At 40.7% G+C, this 24145-nt stretch overlaps 3 pseudogenes; all 3 read right to left on the reverse strand.

Moving 5' to 3' along the window:
- Nucleotides 1-1780: 1780 nt before the first annotated feature.
- Nucleotides 1781-1900, reverse strand: LOC129890924 (5S ribosomal RNA; annotated as a pseudogene).
- Nucleotides 1901-10799: 8899 nt separating this feature from the next.
- Nucleotides 10800-10919, reverse strand: LOC129890925 (5S ribosomal RNA; annotated as a pseudogene).
- An 8898-nt stretch (nucleotides 10920-19817) lies between these two features.
- LOC129890966 (5S ribosomal RNA) lies at nucleotides 19818-19937 on the reverse strand (annotated as a pseudogene).
- Nucleotides 19938-24145: the final 4208 nt, after the last annotated feature.

Raw genomic sequence — 24145 nt, forward strand, 5'->3', positions numbered from 1 at the left:
TCAGGTAAGGTATTGAAATATAAAGTTGAAACCTGAAAGGAAAGCAGACAGAAAGTGCAACAGATGCAGTTTGAAGTTGGACATAAGAGGTAAGTCCTGTATTTTTATCTTACTATTAATATTGAAAGCCCCGGTGTGGCTGCGATATGAGATGACATTGGAAGCCTTGTGCGGCTGTGATATGATATGTATACATATATATGTTGGGCTTGTGAGGCATTGTTGGTATTTTTTGCATGCAGGTTTTGGGATAAGTAAGAAATGTAGAGGAAACTCTGCCGAAATTCTCCCAGAACAAGAAAAATGGAGAAAAACATAGCTTATAACATGTCTGGGAAATTGATATCGAGTACCCGTATTATGCTAAAGTAAAGTTGTAAGAGGTACTCTTCATGTCGTCAATAAGGGGCACCCTCTTTACTTGGGAAAGTTTATTTCGAAGAAATAAAAGTCTGTCTGAGCAGTACAGTTCAGACCGCAGTATCTCCAACCATAATTGTGTTGTAGGACAACAAAAGAGAAGCTCAGGTTGAAGGGTAAGATGTCCAGTAATTGAGATTCACTCTTTTTGAAGGTACCAAGCCCCCAACTCCTATTGTAAATTAGATGAGTTATTCATAACTCGAGGGTAAACTCGAAAGGGGACCAGGTAGGTCAAGTATTAACAGAAGTACTGTGATGTTTAAGAAATTTTGGTTTCTTCCAACAATGGTTGGAAAATGATTTATGATAATAGTTTATAGTTTTCCACCGACTAATTGGGAAAAGAACTCCTAACGGAAGCATCTCAAGGAGATGTCAGGGACGAATACGAATTAAAAAGAGGATATGTAAGTATGAATTGAACAGTGTGATACGAGTGTGCAAGGACAAAGTGGAACCACTAGTAAGACGTATTTAGTACGCGTTGACTATGTTAAAGGCCTGCGTTGAGAACGCAGTAAGAGCATGGAGCTTAAGAAAAAAATGAAAAATGATGCGTGTACACGATGTCGGCCCGAAAATGGTGGAACCCTTAAGGGACGAGAATGGCAAACTTAAGGAACAAATGACGTAACTTCTATTCGCCCCAAGAAACAAAGGATATAGGTTGGGGCAAAACCACTACTTCGAGAAAACCTGGAATAGTTATCATCGGAATACTAGCACTACCTAATTGAAATTGGAACAACTACAAGTACATACAGAGGAAAGTACGAGTACCCCCTAAAGGGGGGAAGTTAATGAGAAAATGGCAAAGGTAGGAGGAGGCAATTGATATAGCAATAAATGTGATATAGACGTCTAAACTTCGATAAGATATCTTGCTAAACCAAGTTGGAAAGTTCCGGAAGTTACCAATAATTGGATGGAAGCCGGAATGCTACATAAGGTAGCGTTAAGAAGTTTGTGACGAGACCCTGAACAACATAACACTAGAAGGCGGCTGCGTATAAAAACAGAAGAATGTACCAATGAAAGGATATCAAATAATTCAAGAGACACTACAAAGGATAACGACAGTATGCTAGACCAAAAGCCAAAATGTTGGTTATAGAGTTAGTCGCAAATGATGTTGCGATAGATAAATAACCAAAGAAAAAGGAATAGAAAGCCTCCTGTGGTAGAAAATAAGGAGAACATAAAGTGAATAAAGGATCGTGGAACTAAAGGTCTACGCCGATACTAGATGCAAGATAACAGACGAAAGGACAGGGCAAAACATAAAGACTCGCGAGACAACGCTGAGGTAAATCTGGAGCTAAGTTGAGTGCCCGCACCTCGTGGAAAAGGTTGCAATGAAACGCGACACGAAGACTTCCCATGGAGGTCACCCATCCCGATATTACTCTCGCCCCAGCACGCTTAACTTCAATATTCTGATGGAACTTAATGTATTAGTGCTGGTGTGATCGCGCGAGATGGAAGAATCTGAACTAGTGACGGAGAAACGATATGAGATTATGTACCAAGAGTATTATAAGATACGTTAAGGAAATTCTAACAAGGACTTAAGCAAAACAAGGAGGATTAGCTACTTGCTAACTGATGACACATTCGAATGCCACAGTTCGTCAACATAGTACCTGTTAATAAGAGGCAAACCACCGAAGGGTTATATGGGACAGTAGGCGAGGGAATTTCGACACCATTGGGCAACCAACTCTGAGGGCAAGAAAAAGCAAAACAGTTGATGTAACTTACAAATGACAGGAAGCAGTGCCCAAGGTCGAAAATCCCACAATATGACCTGGACTACAAAACTCATTTTGCACTCCAGCGCCAGATGACTCTGGAGGGAATATTACTTGTGGAATAACGATATTAGTCCCTACTCCTTCGATCAAAGGTTACCTAATCCGCTGAGAAGGTGTAAAATTATAGAGTAAAAAAAGTGGTAGGACCTTACGGAGTCCCTACAGCTATTATCCCAAGCGAAGGAGCCCAAGTTGCAACTAACTACCGAGAGGTCCAAAGATAAGTTAAGCCAAACTACCGAGATGGAATTAGTACTACGGGTGAAGTAAGACATGGCCACGATTGGACCAAAGATCTACCCCGACCTCGAGTGTAGAAAGGGAGGAAAAGCAGGGTAAGACATGAGGACTAGCGAGGTAACGATAGGATGCTTCTTGTACCCTCTCATATATTTGTAAAGGTAAAAAAAATGACACAAGATAATGTGTCTAGAGGATTATAAGCGGGGGTAAGGGAAATTGTGAAAAGGTTTAAGTAAAACTGACTGAATTGGCTGGTTACTACAGGATAGCGAGCTTCTATGCCAAAACTCTTTTGGAATTACACCAGATCATGTTAGACAAAGCACAGAACGACTACAAGCGCCGTTATATAGGGGGACTGCAACATTATTCGGTAGCCAACCCTAAGGATTGGAAAAAGAGGGGAAGAAGGACCCAAAAGATCGAATGCAAGTTAAAGTTCTGGAAAGAGTCGAGAAAGACTATACGAGGCTAACGGTTTCCAAATTATCCATATCATTACGCACCCATTTTATACTCGGTAAGAGTAGGGTGCTATATGAGTTGTTGTGATTAGGCTAATGAATCAACCCATTTGCTTCCAATCAAGAGCACCTATGCTGCTGAAATTAGAAGGAGTTATAGAACATGGAGAATGGTAAGGTTCCGTGAGGTTTCCTCATCTAATATCCCAGATAAAGGGACTTCAATTATAATTAATGCCTTGAGATCAGTCCAAGAAGAGGTTAGGAGCATAGACAGGTCTTAGTACCGCATTTCTCCCTCAAGCTACTAAACAGACTGAGCGCACTATTAGACGCTAGAAGATATGCCACAAGCCGGGAGATTAACTTCGAAGGTAGCCGGAATGATTATCCATCACTTATCAAGTTGCCTACAATAATAATTACTACTCTAGTATTCCAATGGCCTCGACATGATTAAGCAAGCTATTGACTAAAAGCCCAGAGTCGGCAGGAATGACATACAGATAATCGACGTCGACATACAGAGTTCAAGTTGATGATTGGATGTTCATCATAGGGTCACCTAGAAAAGGAACTTGACCCAGAATATGTTAGACGGTATCAAGTTACTCATAAGATGGGCAACGTGGCTGGTAAGTTAAGCTTACCACCTCAGTTGGAAAATATACGCCCAGTCCATTAGATATTGATGAGTCACCCAGGGTATATTCCATAAATGAGGTCCAGTAGATGGAATCCAATGATGAAAATCCTACCACCATCCTGGATCGACAAACTGGAAGATTGTAGACTAAAGACGTATCTTCCGTCAAGTTACGGTGGAAAAACCAAAACCAGAAAGAGGATGATCGGGGAACTGAAGAGAACATGGAATACAAGTATTTGCACCTGTAACCGATGTCTACAGGTAACTCCAACTCTTGAGCACTCGTATGTTAATAATATAGATGGGAATATATGTGATAGCATAAAGGAAAGGAACCCCTCTATAATTTATATAAAGTCTTACAGAAGGTTGCATTTAACATTCGGGGACGAATGTTCTAAAGGGGGGAAGGATGTTACACCCCACATCTTTGAACTCGGAATGTCCCTTAAGTTACTTAGAAGCTAGCATGTGAGCCACTTAAGTTACGACACTATCAAACGGCTCTAAGGAAGGGAGAATGTGATACCCCATACTAGAGAAGGTTGGAGATGAAATCATAAGAGTCCGGAAGGAATTGGAGGCCAAGTAATGAGTCGTAGGACTCGATTTACCTATGTAAGCTACTAAGTTAAAAGTCATATACACTTGAGCTACTTAAGCATATATCAAACTTACGTAGCACGGATTACATAGGTACATAAAATAAGACGAGATTACGAGCCCACGAGGAAGGGAAAAAAGACGACACGTGGTAGCCAATGAAGAAGCGACACATGGCATCACCTCAAGCAAGCAGGTGACCCACCTGCTTGGGGTCAAGTAGGTGACCCACCTGCCTGGGGGGTGGACCCCACTGCCATGTTGCCTGCGGGATTGCGGCAACCTGGTTATGACATCCATATTGATCATCTATCACTTTCATTCTAAAATCTCAATATTCTGAGCCACTCCACAAGTCCTTTGATGCTCAACCTTGACTTATTAGCAATTCAGGAAATTGGACATAAACTCTGTTATATCTCTCTTTATTCCGCTCTACCAATATGCTTCTCTCAAGTTGTGGTACATATTTATAGAACCTATATGGATGGAATTCTTGGAGCTATGGGACTCCTCCATTATCCTCTCTCCATTACCATCAACATTGGGAATGCACAATCTCTCGTGATACCTAACACTCCATCTCCCTTTTTCACGACCCAAGCTTAGGGCCTAGACGTGACACGGCTAATGAGACATTCGGAGGTACCTTATCCAAGCCTCTTAACATTCATTTAGCTTTTCATAGGAACAATAAGTGGAAATAAAAAGGGTAGACGTACTAAGGGAAACATCATAGAATAAGAGTCAATGTCAAACTTAGAACGACATACATTTATGTCCAAACATACCACTACTAAAAGACTTGGCAGAGGCTAAGTATGTTTTTAGCTCACCCTCATAATAAATAAAACAAGTACCATGGAAGGTATCCAAAAGTATTTACATAACATAAGCTAGAAAAATGAAAGGATATTTTTTCAAAAACATGGGAACTTACCAACTAGGTAGCCTTCAACAAAATTAACTAGCCACGTTGTTACACCCCACATCTTTGAACTCGGAATGTCCCTTAAGTTACTTAGAAGCTAGCATGTGAGCCACTTAAGTTATGACACTATCAAACGGCTCTAAGGAAGGGAGAATGTGATACCCCATACTAGAGAAGGTTGGAGATGAAATCATAAGAGTCCAGAAGGAATTGGAGGCCAAGTAATGAGTCGTAGGACTCGATTTACCTATGTAAGCTACTAAGTTAAAAGTCATATACACTTGAGCTACTTAAGCATATATCAAACTTACGTAGCACGGATTACATAGGTACATAAAATAAGACGAGATTACGAGCCCACGAGGAAGGGAAAAAAAACGACACGTGGTAGCCAATGAAGAAGCGACACATGGCAGCACCTCAAGCAAGCAGGTGACCCACCTTCTTGGGGTCAAGTAGGTGACCCACCTGCCTGGGGGGTGGACCCCACTGCCACGTGGCAGCCCATAGTTGGCAGCATGATACGATGGCCCAATAGGGGCTGGACACATGTCATCTCTTGGGGTTGACACGTGTCACACCCTAAAGCCACATATATATGTAGATATATATCATATACTTCAGTTATCCATCAAAACATCATCCAACATAGAGAAAAAAAACGTGAGGGAGAGAAATAGAGAGGCAGCCATGGTTCTTGAAGTTTAAAGGTTAGTTTTCCAATTTTCTTCGTAAATTAATTATATATGGTGTACCTTAAGTACGTGGATACGTATATATGTATTTTAAGACCTTCATGGAAGTAAACCTCCAGCTTTGCAATTGGAATTTGGAAGAGAAAATAAGAGAAAACGCTAGTTAACAAACCCGTTTTTGGAAGGGACAGTGGTTAGTAATATTGATATAACCTTTTGTGTACAAATTCGTTTCGAGTGATTTAATATGTTTTGGAAAGGTATTTCGTGGTTATATAACTTTCATTCAGACTCCAAAATCCATTTTTACATGTATCAGCTCGAAAAATGGTGATGAAGCGTAGAGGAGGTACTGCTCAGATTTGGTTTTGGAAATTCTACACGGACAGCTGTAAGTATTTTGGTCATATCGTTTTGTACAAAATTGATGTAGGTATGATTCGAAATATTTTGCGACCCTAAGACACATGTCTATAACTTTTGTGAAGGACGTAAATCCTATTTCCCTCCATTACCCCTTCGAAACGAAGCGACAAGGTAAAACAGTAAGCTGTCCAGATTTCACATTTTGGATAGTTTGGGCGAGTTTGACAAGTTTAACGTAAGGTAAGGCCTTTACATTTAAATTGGAGTTTATGGTATTGTTATATGGTGTATTACACCCCTTTTATGCTGCTGGAAGTTTAAGAATGTCGTAGAAATGCTCGACGTTCGAAATAAACTAAATTGGAGTCGCTAGAGGTGAATTGTCATCGAAATAAAGTATCGTTCTTGTGAGTTGCTGCTGCAGGGGTGTGGCTTGTTGTTTCAGGGCCTAAATATGTCCTAATGTGGGTTAGGGTGCTACTGGTCGAAGCCACATGACCCCTCGTTACGTATAATTAAAGGCGTCACAAAATAAAGGCTAGACGCCCTATTTTGATATCGTATTTTTGAATAAGTCGTTTGGAGTTTATGTTGTATATTGTTGGTATGAATTGCTGCAGGTTGTTGTTGTTGGTTAGCTTTAGGTCTTAGGGACCTAATTGGAAATTTGGATAAGGCACATTACAGGGGAGGTGCTGCCCAATTTTCGTCGACGCCTTAGCGAATAACAAAACTAGTCGGGGAAACGACTAAGGAAATAGATTCCATTGATACTAATGTGTAACCTAAGATGCTGGAAAGTTAAGAGGGGTTGATATTTATATTACTTTCATGTTGAATAGGTTCAAAGGACGGTGAGGCAAGCAGGATAAGGAATAATTCAGACAAGGTATGTAAAGCTTTCTCTTGGCGTATTTTGGTATAAGCTCGTACAACTATCTTTCTTTCCTTTTGGCAAGTTTTAGCCTTAAGTGAATTGTGTGTGGAATGTGGGGATAATTCCATTCCCAAAACTCCAATTATGCCTCATAACCCCTATCCACTGCTTAGTATTGGAATTTCTGCAAGGATTGAGTATTGCCTAGTAAGGCTTCTACGTGTTAAACAGTAGTGTGTGGAAAGCTATCTCTCATTTCCCTTGCTACGTATTTGGTACGAAAGGGAGATTATGATGCCATAATGATTCACCGAGCCCCATGATGGGCCGGGTACGAAATATGTGTATGCAGATCCCCTGAAGGAAAGTATAGACTACATAAAGCTTATTCTCTTTCTTCTTTTGGGCATGCCTTTGTCTTACTTGTAAGTTGAATATGATCTGAGCTCTAGGGTAACTCTATTCTCAAACATCTCTTATTTACTTCTGAATATTGAACTCCTACAGTAGTCAAACTATTTCCCTAGAAACTGGTATATGTTAAAAAAAGTACCAAAGGTACAGGCTCCAAGTCTTAAAGACTATACGAGATTAAGTGTTTTGATTCCATAAATGATTTGGCCCTACGTAAATACATGTCTAGGGTCCCCGAGATTACTTTTGAGACAGCCCATAATGGCATTTATGGGACACTCGAGATGACTACACCATTACTCGGGTTCTCAAATAAAAGCTTAACTTTCTTATTCTGTCGAGTCTCTGATAATGATTTAAATTGCATATAGTTACTCACTACTCTACTCGTGTATATTGTAACACTTCTTTCCCTGAGTCCCGGGCCAGGATATGTTCTCGTGCACAGTTCACTGCATTATTCCCTGAGTCCCTCAATAGAGGGCCAGGATACGTGTATAGATATCTGATGATGTTTTGTAATAAGGTGGTGATGGCACTGGGGCCATGATGGTTTTACAGAGATGATTCACCGGACCCCCAAAAGGGCCGGCTATATGATATGACTCGAACATGCATGTTTTTGTAATTCACAAAGTACAGGTACAAATTTTTGAATTGATATCTTATCCCCTATTTTTGTATCTCAGATATGCTTCCAGCTGTATTATATTATGTTTTACATACTCAGTACATATATCGTACTGACCCCCTTTCTCGGGGGGCTGCGTTCATGCCCGCAGGTACAGATACAGATTTTGGGAGTCCGTCAACTTAGGATTCCATGCAGCTCAGCTGGAAGAGGCTCCATTGTATCGGGGCCTAGTTTTTGATACTGTCCACGGATGTATAGAAATTATTTTATCCATTCAGGGGTACGGCGGGGGCCCTGTCCCGCCATATGTTGTCATTTATATGTTTAGAGGTCTGCAGACATGTATATGTGGGTTGTGTATGTAAGTTTGATTCAGCTGGGTCTACATGATATATGATATATATTATTATGTTATGGCAGCCTTGTCGGCTTGCGTGCCCTATTATGTTGTGATACAAACGAAAAGGGCTACAGGTTTATGAAATTGTTGTCGCCCAATGGGGTCTATTATATGATATTGTTTATTTATAGTTCAATGTGACCACAGCTGATAGATATGTATATGGGGGGTCCAAGTCGAACCCTAGTCGCGGCCTACGGGGTTGGGCCATGACAGAAGTGGTATCAGAGCCAGATTTGTCTTCGGAGTGTCTGCAGACCGTGTCTAGTAGAGTCTTGGTTATCGATGTCTTGCGCGCCACATCTATAAACAGGAAGCTACAGGACATTTAGGATGTTACCTTTCTTCTACATCTGAGATCGTGCTATAGATCCGAGTCATAGGAAAATTCCTTATACTAACCTTGGATCTTAACAAAAGGACGACACAAACAGAAGGAAGTAATTGACGACATGGAAAGTTACAAAGCATGCAGGTAAGTAAAGTAAAGCCACGAAAGATATTCGTCAGGTAAGGTATTGAAATATAAAGTTGAAACCTGAAAGGAAAGCAGACAGAAAGTGCAACAGATGCAGTTTGAAGTTGGACATACGAGGTAAGTCCAGTATTTTTATCTTACTATTAATATTGAAAGCCCCGGTGTGGCTGCGATATGAGATGACATTGGAAGCCTTGTGCGGCTGTGATATGATATGTATACATATATATGTTGGGCTTGTGAGGCATTGTTGGTATTTTTTGCATGCAGGTTTTGGGATAAGTAAGAAATGTAGAGGAAACTCTGCCGAAATTCTCCCAGAACAAGAAAAATGGAGAAAAACATAGCTTATAACATGTCTGGGAAATTGATATCGAGTACCCGTATTATGCTAAAGTAAAGTTGTAAGAGGTACTCTTCATGTCGTCAATAAGGGGCACCCTCTTTACTTGGGAAAGTTTATTTCGAAGAAATAAAAGTCTTTCTGAGCAGTACAGTTCAGACCGCAGTATCTCCAACCATAATTGTGTTGTAGGACAACAAAAGAGAAGCTCAAGTTGAAGGGTAAGATGTCCAGTAATTGAGATTCACTCTTTTTGAAGGTACCAAGCCCCCAACTCCTATTGTAAATTAGATGAGTTATTCATAACTCGAGGGTAAACTCGAAAGGGGACCAGGTAGGTCAAGTATTAACAGAAGTACTGTGATGTTTAAGAAATTTTGGTTTCTTCCAACAATGGTTGGAAAATGATTTATGATAATAGTTTATAGTTTTCCACCGACTAATTGGGAAAAGAACTCCTAACGGAAGCATCTCAGGGAGATGTCAGGGACGAATACGAATTAAAAAGAGGATATGTAAGTATGAATTGAACAGTGTGATACGAGTGTGCAGGGACAAAGTGGAACCACTAGTAAGACGCATTTAGTACGCGTTGACTATGTTAAAGGCCTGCGTTGAGAACGCAGTAAGAGCATGGAGTTTAAGAAAAAAATGAAAAATGATGCGTGTACACGATGTCGGCCCGAAAATGGTGGAACCCTTAAGGGACGAGAATGGCAAACTTAAGGAACAAATGACGTAACTTCTATTCGCCCCAAGAAACAAAGGATATAGGTTGGGGCAAAACCACTACTTCGAGAAAACCTGGAATAGTTATCATCGGAATACTAGCACTACCTAATTGAAATTGGAACAACTACAAGTACATACAGAGGAAAGTACGAGTACCTCCTAAAGGGGGGAAGTTAATGAGAAAATGGCAAAGGTAGGAGGAGGCAATTGATATAGCAATAAATGTGAGATAGACGTCTAAACTTCGATAAGATATCTTGCTAAACCAAGTTGGAAAGTTCCGGAAGTTACCAATAATTGGATGGAAGCCGGAATGCTACATAAGGTAGCGTTAAGAAGTTTGTGACGAGACCCTGAACAACATAACACTAGAAGGCGGCTGCGTATAAAAACAGAAGAATGTACCAATGAAAGGATATCAAATAATTCAAGAGACACTACAAAGGATAACGACAGTATGCTAGACCAAAAGCCAAAATGTTGGTTATAGAGTTAGTCGCAAATGATGTTGCGATAGATAAATAACCAAAGAAAAAGGAATAGAAAGCCTCCTGTGGTAGAAAATAAGGAGAACATAAAGTGAATAAAGGATCGTGGAACTAAAGGTCTACGCCGATACTAGATGCAAGATAACAGACGAAAGGACAGGGCAAAACATAAAGACTCGCGAGACAACGCTGAGGTAAATCTGGAGCTAAGTTGAGTGCCCGCACCTCGTGGAAAAGGTTGCAATGAAACGCGACACGAAGACTTCCCATGGAGGTCACCCATCCCGATATTACTCTCGCCCCAGCACGCTTAACTTCAATATTCTGATGGAACTTAATGTATTAGTGCTGGTGTGATCGCGCGAGATGGAAGAATCTGAACTAGTGACGGAGAAACGATATGAGATTATGTACCAAGAGTATTATAAGATACGTTAAGGAAATTCTAACAAGGACTTAAGCAAAACAAGGAGGATTAGCTACTTGCTAACTGATGACACATTCGAATGCCACAGTTCGTCAACATAGTACCTGTTAATAAGAGGCAAACCACCAAAGGGTTATATGGGCCAGTAGGCGAGGGAATTTCGACACCATTGGGCAACCAACTCTGAGGGCAAGAAAAAGCAAAACAGTTGATGTAACTTACAAATGACAGGAAGCAGTGCCCAAGGTCGAAAATCCCACAATATGACCTGGACTACAAAACTCATTTTGCACTCCAGCGCCAGATGACTCTGGAGGGAATGTTACTTGTGGAATAACGATATTAGTCCCTACTCCTTCGATCAAAGGTTACCTAATCCGCTGAGAAGGTGTAAAATTATAGAGTAAAAAAAGTGGTAGGACCTTACGGAGTCCCTACAGCTATTATCCCAAGCGAAGGAGCCCAAGTTGCAACTAACTACCGAGAGGTCCAAAAATAAGTTAAGCCAAACTACCGAGATGGAATTAGTACTACGGGTGAAGTAAGACATGGCCACGATTGGACCAAAGATCTACCCCGACCTCGAGTGTAGAAAGGGAGGAAAAGCAGGGTAAGACATGAGGACTAGCGAGGTAACGCTAGGATGCTTCTTGTACCCTCTCATATTTTTGTAAAGGTAAAAAAAATGACACAAGATAATGTGTCTAGAGGATTATAAGCGGGGGTAAGGGAAATTGTGAAAAGGTTTAAGTAAAACTGACTGAATTGGCTGGTTACTACAGGATAGCGAGCTTCTATGCCAAAACTCTTTTGGAATTACACCAGATCATGTTAGACAAAGCACAGAACGACTACAAGCGCCGTTATATAGGGGGACTGCAACATTATTCGGTAGCCAACCCTAAGGATTGGAAAAAGAGGGGAAGAAGGACCCAAAAGATCGAATGCAAGTTAAAGTTCTGGAAAGAGTCGAGAAAGACTATACGAGGCTAACGGTTTCCAAATTATCCATATCATTACGCACCCATTTTATACTCGGTAAGAGTAGGGTGCTATATGAGTTGTTGTGATTAGGCTAATGAATCAACCCATTTGCTTCCAATCAAGAGCACCTATGCTGCTGAAATTAGAAGGAGTTATAGAACATGGAGAATGGTAAGGTTCCGTGAGGTTTCCTCATCTAATATCCCAGATAAAGGGACTTCAATTATAATTAATGCCTTGAGATCAGTCCAAGAAGAGGTTAGGAGCATAGACAGGTCTTAGTACCGCATTTCTCCCTCAAGCTACTAAACAGACTGAGCGCACTATTAGACGCTAGAAGATATGCCACAAGCCGGGAGATTAACTTCGAAGGTAGCCGGAATGATTATCCATCACTTATCAAGTTGCCTACAATAATAATTACTACTCTAGTATTCCAATGGCCTCGACATGATTAAGCAAGCTATTGACTAAAAGCCCAGAGTCGGCAGGAATGACATACAGATAATCGACGTCGACATACAGAGTTCAAGTTGATGATTGGATGTTCATCATAGGGTCACCTAGAAAAGGAACTTGACCCAGAATATGTTAGACGGTATCAAGTTACTCATAAGATGGGCAACGTGGCTGGTAAGTTAAGCTTACCACCTCAGTTGGAAAATATACGCCCAGTCCATTAGATATTGATGAGTCACCCAGGGTATATTCCATAAATGAGGTCCAGTAGATGGAATCCAATGATGAAAATCCTACCACCATCCTGGATCGACAAACTGGAAGATTGTAGACTAAAGACGTATCTTCCGTCAAGTTACGGTGGAAAAACCAAAACCAGAAAGAGGATGATCGGGGAACTGAAGAGAACATGGAATACAAGTATTTGCACCTGTAACCGATGTCTACAGGTAACTCCAACTCTTGAGCACTCGTATGTTAATAATATAGATGGGAATATATGTGATAGCATAAAGGAAAGGAACCCCTCTATAATTTATATAAAGTCTTACAGAAGGTTGCATTTAACATTCGGGGACGAATGTTCTAAAGGGGGGAAGGATGTTACACCCCACATCTTTGAACTCGGAATGTCCCTTAAGTTACTTAGAAGCTAGCATGTGAGCCACTTAAGTTACGACACTATCAAACGGCTCTAAGGAAGGGAGAATGTGATACCCCATACTAGAGAAGGTTGGAGATGAAATCATAAGAGTCCGGAAGGAATTGGAGGCCAAGTAATGAGTCGTAGGAGTCGATTTACCTATGTAAGCTACTAAGTTAAAAGTCATATACACTTGAGCTACTTAAGCATATATCAAACTTACGTAGCACGGATTACATAGGTACATAAAATAAGACGAGATTACGAGCCCACGAGGAAGGGAAAAAAGACGACACGTGGTAGCCAATGAAGAAGCGACACATGGCATCACCTCAAGCAAGCAGGTGACCCACCTGCTTGGGGTCAAGTAGGTGACCCACCTGCCTGGGGGGTGGACCCCACTGCCATGTTGCCTGCGGGATTGCGGCAACCTGGTTATGACATCCATATTGATCATCTATCACTTTCATTCTAAAATCTCAATATTCTGAGCCACTCCACAAGTCCTTTGATGCTCAACCTTGACTTATTAGCAATTCGGGAAATTGGACATAAACTCTGTTATATCTCTCTTTATTCCGCTCTACCAATATGCTTCTCTCAAGTTGTGGTACATATTTATAGAACCTATATGGATGGAATTCTTGGAGCTATGGGACTCCTCCATTATCCTCTCTCCATTACCATCAACATTGGGAATGCACAATCTCTCGTGATACCTAACACTCCATCTCCCTTTTTCACGACCCAAGCTTAGGGCCTAGACGTGACACGGCTAATGAGACATTCGGAGGTACCTTATCCAAGCCTCTTAACATTCATTTAGCTTTTCATAGGAACAATAAGTGGAAATAAAAAGGGTAGACGTACTAAGGGAAACATCATAGAATAAGAGTCAATGTCAAACTTAGAACGACATACATTTATGTCCAAACATACCACTACTAAAAGACTTGGCAGAGGCTAAGTATGTTTTTAGCTCACCCTCATAATAAATAAAACAAGTACCATGGAAGGTATCCAAAAGTATTTACATAACATAAGCTAGAAAAATGAAAGGATATTTTTTCAAAAACATGGGAACTCACCAACTAGGTAGCCTTCAACAAAATTAACTAGCCACGTTGTTACACCCCACATCTTTGAACTCGGAATGTCCCTTAAGTTACTTAGAAGCTAGCATGTGAGCCACTTAAGTTATGACACTATCAAACGGCTCTAAGGAAGGGAGAATGTGATACCCCATACTAGAGAAGGTTGGAGATGAAATCATAAGAGTCCAGAAGGAATTGGAGGCCAAGTAATGAGTCGTAGGACTCGATTTACCTATGTAAGCTACTAAGTTAAAAGTCATATACACTTGAGCTACTTAAGCATATATCAAACTTACGTAGCACGGATTACATAGGTACATAAAATAAGACGAGATTACGAGCCCACGAGGAAGGAAAAAAAAACGACACGTGGTAGCCAATGAAGAAGCGACACATGGCAGCACCTCAAGCAAGCAGGTGACCCACCTTCTTGGGGTCAAGTAGGTGACCCACCTGCCTGGGGGGTGGACCCCACTGCCACGTGGCAGCCCATAGTTGGCAGCATGATACGATGGCCCAATAGGGGCTGGACACGTGTCATCTCTTGGGGTTGACACGTGTCACACCCTAAAGCCACATATATATGTAGATATATATCATATACTTCAGTTATCCATCAAAACATCAGCCAACATAGAGAAAACAAACGTGAGGGAGAGAAATAGAGAGGCAGCCATGGTTCTTGAAGTTTAAAGGTTAGTTTTCCAATTTTCTTCGTAAATTAATTATATATGGTGTACCTTAAGTACGTGGATACGTATATATGTATTTTAAGACCTTCATGGAAGTAAACCTCCAGCTTTGCAATTGGAATTTGGAAGAGAAAATAAGAGAAAACGCTAGTTAACAAACCCGTTTTTGGAAGGGACAGTGGTTAGTAATATTGATATAACCTTTTGTGTACAAATTCGTTTCGAGTGATTTAATATGTTTTGGAAAGGTATTTCGTGGTTATATAACTTTCATTCAGACTCCAAAATCCATTTTTACATGTATCAGCTCGAAAAATGGTGATGAAGCGTAGAGGAGGTACTGCTCAGATTTGGTTTTGGAAATTCTACACGGATAGCTGTAAGTATTTTGGTCATATCGTTTTGTACAAAATTGATGTAGGTATGATTCGAAATATTTTGCGACCCTAAGACACATGTCTATAACTTTTGTGAAGGACGTAAATCCTATTTCCCTCCATTACCCCTTCGAAACGAAGCGACAAGGTAAAACAGTAAGCTGTCCAGATTTCACATTTTGGATAGTTTGGGCGAGTTTGACAAGTTTAACGTAAGGTAAGGCCTTTACATTTAAATTGGAGTTTATGGTATTGTTATATGGTGTATTACACCCCTTGTATGCTGCTGGAAGTTTAAGAATGTCGTAGAAATGCTCGACGTTCGAAATAAACTAAATTGGAGTCGCTAGAGGTGAATTGTCATCGAAATAAAGTATCGTTCTTGTGAGTTGCTGCTGCAGGGGTGTGGCTTGTTGTTTCAGGGCCTAAATATGTCCTAATGTGGGTTAGGGTGCTACTGGTCGAAGCCACATGACCCCTCGTTACGTATAATTAAAGGCGTCACAAAATAAAGGCTAGACGCCCTATTTTGATATCGTATTTTTGAATAAGTCGTTTGGAGTTTATGTTGTATATTGTTGGTATGAATTGCTGCAGGTTGTTGTTGTTGGTTAGCTTTAGGTCTTAGGGACCTAATTGGAAATTTGGATAAGGCACATTACAGGGGAGGTGCTGCCCAATTTTCGTCGACGCCTTAGCGAATAACAAAACTAGTCGGGGAAACGACTAAGGAAATAGATTCCATTGATACTAAGGTGTAACCTAAGATGCTGGAAAGTTAAGAGGGGTTGATATTTATATTACTTTCATGTTGAATAGGTTCAAAGGACGGTGAGGCAAGCAGGATAAGGAATAATTCAGACAAGGTATGTAAAGCTTTCTCTTGGCGTATTTTGGTATAAGCTCGTACAACTATCTTTCTTTCCTTTTGGCAAGTTTTAGCCTTAAGTGAATTGTGTGTGGAATGTGGGGATAATTCCATTCCCAAAACTCCAATTATGCCTCATAACCCCTATCCACTGCTTAGTATTGGAATTTCTGCAAGGATTGAGTATTGCCTAGTAAGGCTTCTACGTGTTAAACAGTAGTGTGTGGAAAGCTATCTCTCATTTCCCTTGCTACGTATTTGGTACGAAAGGGAGATTATGATGCCATAATGATTCACCGAGCCCCATGATGGGCCGGGTACGAAATATGTGTATGCAGATCCCCTGAAGGAAAGTATAGACTACATAAAGCTTATTCTCTTTCTTCTTTTGGGCATGCCTTTGTCTTACTTGTAAGTTGAATATGATCTGAGCTCTAGGGTAACTCTATTCTCAAACATCTCTTATTTACTTCTGAATATTGAACTCCTACAGTAGTCAAACTATTTCCCTAGAAACTGGTATATGTTAAAAAGGTACCAAAGGTACAGGCTCCAAGTCTTAAAGACTATACGAGATTAAGTGTTTTGATTCCATAAATGATTTGGCCCTACGTAAATACATGTCTAGGGTCCCCGAGATTACTTTTGAGACAGCCCATAATGGCATTTATGGGACACTCGAGATGACTACACCATTACTCGGGTTCTCAAATAAAAGCTTAACTTTCTTATTCTGTCGAGTCTCTGATAATGATTTAAATTGCATATAGTTACTCACTACTCTACTCGTGTATATTGTAACACTTCTTTCCCTGAGTCCCGGGCCAGGATATGTTCTCGTGCACAGTTCACTGCATTATTCCCTGAGTCCCTCAATAGAGGGCCAGGATACGTGTATAGATATCTGATGATGTTTTGTAATAAGGTGGTGATGGCACTGGGGCCATGATGGTTTTACAGAGATGATTCACCGGACCCCCAAAAGGGCCGGCTATATGATATGACTCGAACATGCATGTTTTTGTAATTCACAAAGTACAGGTACAAATTTTTGAATTGATATCTTATCCCCTATTTTTGTATCTCAGATATGCTTCCAGCTGTATTATATTATGTTTTACATACTCAGTACATATATCGTACTGACCCCCTTTCTCGGGGGGCTGCGTTCATGCCCGCAGGTACAGATACAGATTTTGGGAGTCCGTCAACTTAGGATTCCATGCAGCTCAGCTGGAAGAGGCTCCATTGTATCGGGGCCTAGTTTTTGATACTGTCCACGGATGTATAGAAATTATTTTATCCATTCAGGGGTACGGCGGGGGCCCTGTCCCGCCATATGTTGTCATTTATATGTTTAGAGGTCTGCAGACATGTATATGTGGGTTGTGTATGTAAGTTTGATTCAGCTGGGTCTACATGATATATGATATATATTATTATGTTATGGCAGCCTTGTCGGCTTGCGTGCCCTATTATGTTGTGATACAAACGAAAAGGGCTACAGGTTTATGAAATTGTTGTCGCCCAATGGGGTCTATTATATGATATTGTTTATTTATAGTTCAATGTGACCACAGCTGATAGATATGTATATGGGGGGTCCAAGTCGAACCCTAGTCGCGGCCTACGGGGTTGGGCCATGACAGAAGTGGTATCAGAGCCAGATTTGTCTTCGGAGTGTCTGCAGACCGTGTCTAGTAGAGTCTTGGTTATCGATGTCTTGCGCGCCACATCTATAAACAGGAAGCTACAGGACATTTAGGATGTTACCTTTCTTCTACATCTGAGATCGTGCTATAGATCCGAGTCATAGGAAAATTCCTTATACTAACCTTGGATCTTAACAAAAGGACGACACAAACAGAAGGAAGTAATTGACGACATGGAAAGTTACAAAGCATGCAGGTAAGTAAAGTAAAGCCACGAAAGATATTCGTCAGGTAAGGTATTGAAATATAAAGTTGAAACCTGAAAGGAAAGCAGACAGAAAGTGCAACAGATGCAGTTTGAAGTTGGACATACGAGGTAAGTCCAGTATTTTTATCTTACTATTAATATTGAAAGCCCCGGTGTGGCTGCGATATGAGATTACATTGGAAGCCTTGTGCGGCTGTGATATGATATGTATACATATATATGTTGGGCTTGTGAGGCATTGTTGGTATTTTTTGCATGCAGGTTTTGGGATAAGTAAGAAATGTAGAGGAAACTCTGCCGAAATTCTCCCAGAACAAGAAAAATGGAGAAAAACATAGCTTATAACATGTCTGGGAAATTGATATCGAGTACCCGTATTATGCTAAAGTAAAGTTGTAAGAGGTACTCTTCATGTCGTCAATAAGGGGTACCCTCTTTACTTGGGAAAGTTTATTTCGAAGAAATAAAAGTCTGTCTGAGCAGTACAGTTCAGACTGCAGTATCTCCAACCATAATTGTGTTGTAGGACAACAAAAGAGAAGCTCAGGTTGAAGGGTAAGATGTCCAGTAATTGAGATTCACTCTTTTTGAAGGTACCAAGCCCCCAACTCCTATTGTAAATTAGATGAGTTATTCATAACTCGAGGGTAAACTCGAAAGGGGACCAGGTAGGTCAAGTATTAACAGAAGTACTGTGATGTTTAAGAAATTTTGGTTTCTTCCAACAATGGTTGGAAAATGATTTATGATAATAGTTTATAGTTTTCCACCGACTAATTGGGAAAAGAACTCCTAAAAGAAGCATCTCAGGGAGATGTCAGGGACGAATACGAATTAAAAAGAGGATATGTAAGTATGAATTGAACAGTGTGATACGAGTGTGCAGGGACAAAGTGGAACCACTAGTAAGACGCATTTAGTACGCGTTGACTATGTTAAAGGCCTGCGTTGAGAACGCAGTAAGAGCATGGAGCTTAAGAAAAAAATGAAAAATGATGCGTGTACACGATGTCGGCCCAAAAATGGTGGAACCCTTAAGGGACGAGAATGGCAAACTTAAGGAACAAATGACGTAACTTCTATTCGCCCCAAGAAACAAAGGATATAGGTTGGGGCAAAACCACTACTTCGAGAAAACCTGGAATAGTTATCATTGGAATACTAGCACTACCTAATTGAAATTGGAACAACTACAAGTACATACAGAGGAAAGTACGAGTACCTCCTAAAGGGGGGAAGTTAATGAGAAAATGGCAAAGGTAGGAGGAGGCAATTGATATAGCAATAAATGTGAGATAGACGTCTAAACTTCGATAAGATATCTTGCTAAACCAAGTTGGAAAGTTCCGGAAGTTACCAATAATTGGATGGAAGCCGGAATGCTACATAAGGTAGCGTTAAGAAGTTTGTGACGAGACCCTGAACAACATAACACTAGAAGGCGGCTGCGTATAAAAACAGAAGAATGTACCAATGAAAGGATATCCAATAATTCAAGAGACACTACAAAGGATAACGACAGTATGCTAGACCAAAAGCCAAAATGTTGGTTATAGAGTTAGTCGCAAATGATGTTGCGATAGATAAATAACCAAAGAAAAAGGAATAGAAAGCCTCCTGTGGTAGAAAATAAGGAGAACATAAAGTGAATAAAGGATCGTGGAACTAAAGGTCTACGCCGATACTAGATGCAAGATAACAGACGAAAGGACAGGGCAAAACATAAAGACTCGCGAGACAACGCTGAGGTAAATCTGGAGCTAAGTTGAGTGCCCGCACCTCGTGGAAAAGGTTGCAATGAAACGCGACACGAAGACTTCCCATGGAGGTCACCCATCCCGATATTACTCTCGCCCCAACACGCTTAACTTCAATATTCTGATGGAACTTAATGTATTAGTGCTGGTGTGATCGCGCGAGATGGAAGAATCTGAACTAGTGACGGAGAAACGATATGAGATTATGTACCAAGAGTATTATAAGATACGTTAAGGAAATTCTAACAAGGACTTAAGCAAAACAAGGAGGATTAGCTACTTGCTAACTGATGACACATTCGAATGCCACAGTTCGTCAACATAGTACCTGTTAATAAGAGGCAAACCACCGAAGGGTTATATGGGCCAGTAGGCGAGGGAATTTCGACACCATTGGGCAACCAACTCTGAGGGCAAGAAAAAGCAAAACAGTTGATGTAACTTACAAATGACAGGAAGCAGTGCCCAAGGTCGAAAATCCCACAATATGACCTGGACTACAAAACTCATTTTGCACTCCAGCGCCAGATGACTCTGGAGGGAATGTTACTTGTGGAATAACGATATTAGTCCCTACTCCTTCGATCAAAGGTTACCTAATCCGCCGAGAAGGTGTAAAATTATAGAGTAAAAAAAGTGGTAGGACCTTACGGAGTCCCTACAGCTATTATCCCAAGCGAAGGAGCCCAAGTTGCAACTAACTACCGAGAGGTCCAAAAATAAGTTAAGCCAAACTACCGAGATGGAATTAGTACTACGGGTGAAGTAAGACATGGCCACGATTGGACCAAAGATCTACCCCGACCTCGAGTGTAGAAAGGGAGGAAAAGCAGGGTAAGACATGAGGACTAGCGAGGTAACGCTAGGATGCTTCTTGTACCCTCTCATATTTTTGTAAAGGTAAAAAAAATGACACAAGATAATGTGTCTAGAGGATTATAAGCGGGGGTAAGGGAAATTGTGAAAAGGTTTAAGTAAAACTGACTGAATTGGCTGGTTACTACAGGATAGCGAGCTTCTATGCCAAAACTCTTTTGGAATTACACCAGATCATGTTAGACAAAGCACAGAACGACTACAAGCGCCGTTATATAGGGGGACTGCAACATTATTCGGTAGCCAACCCTAAGGATTGGAAAAAGAGGGGAAGAAGGACCCAAAAGATCGAATGCAAGTTAAAGTTCTGGAAAGAGTCGAGAAAGACTATACGAGGCTAACGGTTTCCAAATTATCCATATCATTACGCACCCATTTTATACTCGGTAAGAGTAGGGTGCTATATGAGTTGTTGTGATTAGGCTAATGAATCAACCCATTTGCTTCCAATCAAGAGCACCTATGCTGCTGAAATTAGAAGGAGTTATAGAACATGGAGAATGGTAAGGTTCCGTGAGGTTTCCTCATCTAATATCCCAGATAAAGGGACTTCAATTATAATTAATGCCTTGAGATCAGTCCAAGAAGAGGTTAGGAGCATAGACAGGTCTTAGTACCGCATTTCTCCCTCGAGCTACTAAACAGACTGAGCGCACTATTAGACGCTAGAAGATATGCCACAAGCCGGGAGATTAACTTCAAAGGTAGCCGGAATGATTATCCATCACTTATCAAGTTGCCTACAATAATAATTACTACTCTAGTATTCCAATGGCCTCGACATGATTAAGCAAGCTATTGACTAAAAGCCCAGAGTCGGCAGGAATGACATACAGATAATCGACGTCGACATACAGAGTTCAAGTTGATGATTGGATGTTCATCATAGGGTCACCTAGAAAAGGAACTTGACCCAGAATATGTTAGACGGTATCAAGTTACTCATAAGATGGGCAACGTGGCTGGTAAGTTAAGCTTACCACCTCAGTTGGAAAATATACGCCCAGTCCATTAGATATTGATGAGTCACCCAGGGTATATTCCATAAATGAGGTCCAGTAGATGGAATCCAATGATGAAAATCCTACCACCATCCTGGATCGACAAACTGGAAGATTGTAGACTAAAGACGTATCTTCCGTCAAGTTACGGTGGAAAAACCAAAACCAGAAAGAGGATGATCGGGGAACTGAAGAGAACATGGAATACAAGTATTTGCACCTGTAACCGATGTCTACAGGTAACTCCAACTCTTGAGCACTCGTATGTTAATAATATAGATGGGAATATATGTGATAGCATAAAGGAAAGGAACCCCTCTATAATTTATATAAAGTCTTACAGAAGGTTGCATTTAACATTCGGGGACGAATGTTCTAAAGGGGGGAAGGATGTTACACCCCACATCTTTGAACTCGGAATGTCCCTTAAGTTACTTAGAAGCTAGCATGTGAGCCACTTAAGTTACGACACTATCAAACGGCTCTAAGGAAGGGAGAATGTGATACCCCATACTAGAGAAGGTTGGAGATGAAATCATAAGAGTCCGGAAGGAATTGGAGGCCAAGTAATGAGTCGTAGGACTCGATTTACCTATGTAAGCTACTAAGTTAAAAGTCATATACACTTGAGCTACTTAAGCATATATCAAACTTACGTAGCACGGATTACATAGGTACATAAAATAAGACGAGATTACGAGCCCACGAGGAAGGGAAAAAAGATGACACATGGTAGCCAATGAAGAAGCGACACATGGCATCACCTCAAGCAAGCAGGTGACCCACCTGCTTGGGGTCAAGTAGGTGACCCACCTGCCTGGGGGGTGGACCCCACTGCCATGTGGCAGCCCATAGTTGGCAGCATGATACGGTGGCCCAATAGGGGCTGGACACGTGTCATCTCTTGGGGTTGACACATGTCACACCCTAAAGCCACATATATATGTAGATATATATCATATACTTCAGTTATCCATCAAAACATCAGCCAACATAGAGAAAAAAAATGTGAGGGAGAGAAATAGAGAGGCAGCCATGGTTCTTGAAATTTAAAGGTTAATTTTCCAATTTTCTTCGTGAATTAATTATATACGGTGTACCTTAAGTACGTGGATACGTATATATGTATTTTAAGACCTTGATGGAAGTAAACCTCCAGCTTTGCATTTGGAATTTGGAAGAGAAAATAAGAGAAAACGCTAGTTAACAAACCTATTTTTGGAAGGGACAGTGGTTAGTAATATTGCTATAACTTCTTGTGTACAGATTCATTTCGAGTGATTTAATATGTTTTGGAAAGGTATTTCGTGGTTATATAACTTTCATTCAGACTCCAAAATCCATTTTTACATGTATCAGCTCGAAAAATGGTGATGAAGCGTAGAGGAGGTACTGCTCAGATTTAGTTTTGGAAATTCTACACGGACAGCTGTAAGTATTTTGGTCATATCGTTTTGTACAAAATTGATATAGGGATGATTCGAAATATTTTGTGACCCCAAGACACATGTCTATAATTTTTATCAAGGACGTAAATCCTATTTCCCTCCATTACCCCTTCGAAACGAAGCGACAAGGTTAAACAGTAAGCTGTCCAGATTTCACATTTTGGATAGCTTTGGCGAGTTTGACAAGTTTAACGTATGGTAAGGCATTTACATTTAAATTGGAGTTTATGGTATTGTTATATGGTGTATTACACCCCTTGTATGCTGCTGGAAGTTTAAGAATGTCGTAGAAATGCTCGACGTTCGAAATAAACTAAATTGGAGTCGCTAGAGGTGAATTGTCATCGAAATAAAGTGTCGTTCTTGTGAGTTGCTGCTGCAGGGGTGTGGCTTGTTGTTTCAGGGCATAAATTTGTCCTAATGTGGGTTAGGTTGCTGCTGGTCGAAGCCACATGACCCCTCGTTACGTATAATTAAAGGCGTCACAAAATAAAGGCTAGACGCCCTATTTTGATATCGTATTTGTGAATAAGTCGTTTGGAGTTTATGTTGTATATTGTTGGTATGAATTGCTGCAGGTTGTTGTTGTTGGTTAGCTTTAGGTCTTAGGGACCTAATTGGAAATTTGTATAGGGCACATTACAGGGGAGGTGCTGCCCAATTTTCGTCGACGCCTTAGCGAATAACAAAACTAGTCGGGGAAACGACTAAGGAAATAGATTCCATTGATACTAATGTGTAACCTAAGATGCTGGAAAGTTAAGAGGGGTTGATATTTATATTACTTTCATGTTGAATAGGTTCAAAGGACGGTGAGGCAAGCAGGATAAGGAATAATTCAGACAAGGTATGTAAAGCTTTCTCTTGGCGTATTTTGGTATAAGCTCGTACAACTATCTTTCTTTCCTTTTGGCAAGTTTTAGCCTTAAGTGAATTGTGTGTGGAATGTGGGGATAATTCCATTCCCAAAACTCCAATTATGCCTCATAACCCCTATCCACTGCTTAGTATTGGAATTTCTGCAAGGATTGAGTATTGCCTAGTA

Source organism: Solanum dulcamara, chromosome 5 (assembly GCF_947179165.1).
Source record: "Solanum dulcamara chromosome 5, daSolDulc1.2, whole genome shotgun sequence".
NCBI classification, from domain to species: Eukaryota; Viridiplantae; Streptophyta; class Magnoliopsida; order Solanales; family Solanaceae; genus Solanum; species Solanum dulcamara.